This window comes from Ipomoea triloba, chromosome 11 (assembly GCF_003576645.1).
Source record: "Ipomoea triloba cultivar NCNSP0323 chromosome 11, ASM357664v1".
Lineage (NCBI taxonomy): Eukaryota > Viridiplantae > Streptophyta > Magnoliopsida > Solanales > Convolvulaceae > Ipomoea > Ipomoea triloba.
In genome coordinates this window covers 20,744,600-20,750,460 of record NC_044926.1, presented here as the reverse complement: position 1 = coordinate 20,750,460, position 5,861 = coordinate 20,744,600, and the positions used below count along the sequence as shown (strand labels likewise).

Here is a 5,861-nt window from a genome sequence, read left to right as displayed (position 1 = left end):
AGGTGCACATGCTAATTTTCCTTACCTAACTCGACAACAGTTGAGGTATAAGTTAAACATTCCAAACATTCACACGCACATATATATATATATAGGTTCATAGGTGTGATAACGACGTCCTTAGAACCCCAAAGCATAAGTTAGATATATATACATAATCACAATGCCAAGTTTGGCAATTGATCTAATAAGACTGCTGCAGAATATGTACACAAAAAGAGAGTTTTAGACTACCCCGACTTGACCTCCACCACCTATCAGATCATACGATACACTGGGATCTCAAACTCTCCCCAAACTAGATGTCATTCGCCCTCAAACCACTTAAGGTGATCCAAGGAGCGATCGGTGATAATGACCATAGACCATTCTCCCTCGGGAGGAGTGGGATCCCAGAGATATGGGTAATGTACAATGAATTCCAGGGGGTCGCTACCCGGTAAGACTTTTATTGGGAAGTAGCCCCACCGAGCCTGATGAGCATCTACCAGAGACACAAAAGAGCTGGATGATGAGAAGGAATCGTCAGGAGCTAGCAGAGTGTAGCCGGGTACATAGGGGTCTTCCCCTATCATATGCTGTATATAGTCTCCATATCCAAAATCTGAGCCATTATAGTTCCGTAAAGTTACCGAACTATACGACTCATTGCTGGATGACATCTGTTAAAGGGCAACAATGAAGCACCCGTTAGCACGACGGCTAAGTAAGAACCCATGAGCTTATCATTTATAGGTAAAGATGATTTAACTTACCAATTGACCATAGCATAGAATTTCCTATTGATTGACATGCTTTCATGCTTGTATATTACGATAATACAAATAAGCATAAAGTTATCACATTCACATTACACGTGTGAATTTTCACCACCATACTTGACATCTTCACAAAATCCCATTTCTCAGACATCACACGACTAGTTTCTTGGAACTAGAATCACACGTCTTAACATAGCCATTAATTTAACCACTACATATGAAAACTCGACTTAGTTTCATTTCAAAGTATGAGGCCTTATAGGAAATGTTGAATATTCCTTGTCGTTGACCGATTAAACCTGGAACATGGGCTTGCTGTCATTACCCAAGTTCTCTTCTCGGTCCCTTGGACGATGGTTCATTAGAATGGCCCCTAGTGTGGCCCCGTCTAGGTCCATTAAAATGACACTAACCCGGAGACGACGGAGTCAATACGCTTAAGTGTGCACACCCCCACAGTCTAGCCATACATGAGTGACGTAGAGACTCGGCGAATAGACTTCGCTTAAGTACGAATACAACCGTACGTATTTCAATGACGACGTTCGGTAATTATAGCCCGAGGTAAAACAAGACAACAAGGTCCTCGTAACTTCTGAAACAATATGTTCACCTCTCCTACTTATACACTCATAACATATGAATTCAACATGCGGTACATAATTCCACATATCACGACCACAACCAACAGGGCATGATTACACTATCAAATTCTTTCCTATACTCACACGCGCTTTATTACTTATTCATGTTCACAACACATAGTTCACATACACTACCTATACCTATACATATATAACATTAACATACCTATACTCATATATGTCATATATATACGGTATACATATAGTATATATATATAATAGGTATTTAACTACCTATATACACATATATATATATATATATATATATATATATCACACACACACACATAATATATATATCACATACACACACATAATATATATATATATATCACACACACACGTAAAATATATATATATCACACACACACGTAATATTTATATATCACACACACACATAACATATATATATATACCACACCACACACCCACACATACGTAGTATATATATATATATATCACACCACATACATAATATATATATATATTACGCTACACCCACATATACATAATATATATATATAACGCTACACACACAATATATATATATATATAATCCCTAATTTATGTGTACAACATGTCTAATACACATAATATTCACAAATTACACACAACTTCATGGATTGGAAATTAATTCACCAATTACCTACTTTGAGTAGCTATAATTCCAACTTGAGGGGTAACTTACCTCAATCTCACTACGAACACAAGAATTCGAAGATTGAAGCTCGGGATTCAACCTTTGCTCTTAAAATCCTAACATAAAACACGGTAATACAAATAGGGTTCAACAAAATTCTACCCAAAACTATGAACTAGGAGTAAAAACATAACTTTTAACCGATTAAATATAAATTTTACCGAACAAATTGCGACCGGGGCTTGAAACTTGCTTCTCTCTCTCTCTCTCTCTCTCTCTCTTCCTCTCACGAATTGGAAGATGAAGATGAAGAAATCAGATTTTCTTCATTCTTATCACAACATATATATATATACGTAATATTATATAATAATAATAATAATAATAATAATAATAAAATATGTAGGATCCTTATCCACCCATATATAATAATAATAAGAATAATAATAATAATAATAATAATAATAATAATAATANATCGTCAGGAGCTAGCAGAGTGTAGCCGGGTACATAGGGGTCTTCCCCTATCATATGCTGTATATAGTCTCCATATCCAAAATCTGAGCCATTATAGTTCCGTAAAGTTACCGAACTATACGACTCATTGCTGGATGACATCTGTTAAAGGGCAACAATGAAGCACCCGTTAGCACGACGGCTAAGTAAGAACCCATGAGCTTATCATTTATAGGTAAAGATGATTTAACTTACCAATTGACCATAGCATAGAATTTCCTATTGATTGACATGCTTTCATGCTTGTATATTACGATAATACAAATAAGCATAAAGTTATCACATTCACATTACACGTGTGAATTTTCACCACCATACTTGACATCTTCACAAAATCCCATTTCTCAGACATCACACGACTAGTTTCTTGGAACTAGAATCACACGTCTTAACATAGCCATTAATTTAACCACTACATATGAAAACTCGACTTAGTTTCATTTCAAAGTATGAGGCCTTATAGGAAATGTTGAATATTCCTTGTCGTTGACCGATTAAACCTGGAACATGGGCTTGCTGTCATTACCCAAGTTCTCTTCTCGGTCCCTTGGACGATGGTTCATTAGAATGGCCCCTAGTGTGGCCCCGTCTAGGTCCATTAAAATGACACTAACCCGGAGACGACGGAGTCAATACGCTTAAGTGTGCACACCCCCACAGTCTAGCCATACATGAGTGACGTAGAGACTCGGCGAATAGACTTCGCTTAAGTACGAATACAACCGTACGTATTTCAATGACGACGTTCGGTAATTATAGCCCGAGGTAAAACAAGACAACAAGGTCCTCGTAACTTCTGAAACAATATGTTCACCTCTCCTACTTATACACTCATAACATATGAATTCAACATGCGGTACATAATTCCACATATCACGACCACAACCAACAGGGCATGATTACACTATCAAATTCTTTCCTATACTCACACGCGCTTTATTACTTATTCATGTTCACAACACATAGTTCACATACACTACCTATACCTATACATATATAACATTAACATACCTATACTCATATATGTCATATATATACGGTATACATATAGTATATATATATAATAGGTATTTAACTACCTATATACACATATATATATATATATATATATATATATATCACACACACACACATAATATATATATCACATACACACACATAATATATATATATATATCACACACACACGTAAAATATATATATATCACACACACACGTAATATTTATATATCACACACACACATAACATATATATATATACCACACCACACACCCACACATACGTAGTATATATATATATATATCACACCACATACATAATATATATATATATTACGCTACACCCACATATACATAATATATATATATAACGCTACACACACAATATATATATATATATAATCCCTAATTTATGTGTACAACATGTCTAATACACATAATATTCACAAATTACACACAACTTCATGGATTGGAAATTAATTCACCAATTACCTACTTTGAGTAGCTATAATTCCAACTTGAGGGGTAACTTACCTCAATCTCACTACGAACACAAGAATTCGAAGATTGAAGCTCGGGATTCAACCTTTGCTCTTAAAATCCTAACATAAAACACGGTAATACAAATAGGGTTCAACAAAATTCTACCCAAAACTATGAACTAGGAGTAAAAACATAACTTTTAACCGATTAAATATAAATTTTACCGAACAAATTGCGACCGGGACTTGAAACTTGCTTCTCTCTCTCTCTCTCTCTCTCTCTNACAAATTACACACAACTTCATGGATTGGAAATTAATTCACCAATTACCTACTTTGAGTAGCTATAATTCCAACTTGAGGGGTAACTTACCTCAATCTCACTACGAACACAAGAATTCGAAGATTGAAGCTCGGGATTCAACCTTTGCTCTTAAAATCCTAACATAAAACACGGTAATACAAATAGGGTTCAACAAAATTCTACCCAAAACTATGAACTAGGAGTAAAAACATAACTTTTAACCGATTAAATATAAATTTTACCGAACAAATTGCGACCGGGGCTTGAAACTTGCTTCTCTCTCTCTCTCTCTCTCTCTCTCTTCCTCTCACGAATTGGAAGATGAAGATGAAGAAATCAGATTTTCTTCATTCTTATCACAACATATATATATATACGTAATATTATATAATAATAATAATAATAATAATAATAATAAAATATGTAGGATCCTTATCCACCCATATATAATAATAATAAGAATAATAATAATAATAATAATAATAATAATAATAATAATAATAATAATAATAATAATAATATATGGATGCTTATCCAAACTCATCTCTTAAAATTAATATTTTAATTACAAGGTAAAAAATTAGTGACACTTGTCACTACCTTGTGGTTCCAAAATAAAAATCTTTTAACTTATCAGTTGTGGTCCAAACAGATAAAGTTTCGGTGGAAAATAATTTAAATAGGAATAATTTTGAAACCAAAAATTTATCTTAGACTAAAACTCAAAATTGGGCTAGGTTCGGTACACTGCGAAATATAGCGATGCTACGATCAAAATAAATTTTCGCTGCTATGGACCAAATTTTCGGGGTATTACACCCTACCCCCCTTAGGAATAGTTTCGTCCCCGAAACTTCCTTCCTAACACATAAGGTCTCAACACACAGCCAGTCGTATAACCACACATCAAGACATTCAATATACAACAGTTGATCAAGCACAAATAGACAGTCAAATCTATATTTCTTACCTGAGTTGAACATATCTGGATAACGTTCTATCATGACGTCTTCCAGTTCCCAGGTAGCTTCCTCAGGGCTATGATTTGACCATTGGACCTTGACTATTTTCACCGATTTCCTCCTTGTATCTCGGGTCTTAGTGTCCAAGATCTGGATTGGCCTCTCCTCGTATGTCAATGAGTCATCCATTTCTACTACTTCCGGCTCCAGCACATGTGAAGCATCAGGTACATACCGCTTGAGCTGAGAAACATGGAATACGTTATGTACTTGACTTAATTCCACTGGTAGGGCTAGCCGATAAGCTAAGTTCCCTACCCTTTTCAAGATTTCATACGGGCCAATATAACGAGGACTTAGCTTCCCTTTCTTGCCAAACCGCTTCACTCCCTTGGATGGCGAAACTTTTAATAATACCCTATCCCCAGGTTGATATTCCACGAATTGTCGTTTCCGATCGGCGTAGGACTTTTGACGATCTTGTGCCGCTTTCATTCTTTCTCTTATCACCTTGATTGCTTCGATAGTTTCTTGTAGATACTGAGGTCCTAAA

The 5,861-nt window shown here is 35.3% G+C and overlaps 1 long non-coding RNA gene across 1 annotated transcript; it reads right to left on the bottom strand.

The window, feature by feature from the left end:
- Positions 1-68: 68 nt before the first annotated feature.
- On the bottom strand, positions 69-2,136 carry LOC115997603. Its single transcript, XR_004093758.1, has 2 exons — positions 2,094-2,136; positions 69-662 (listed from the first exon to the last, which is right to left on the bottom strand). It is a non-coding gene; the product is annotated as an uncharacterized LOC115997603 (long non-coding RNA).
- Positions 2,137-5,861: the final 3,725 nt, after the last annotated feature.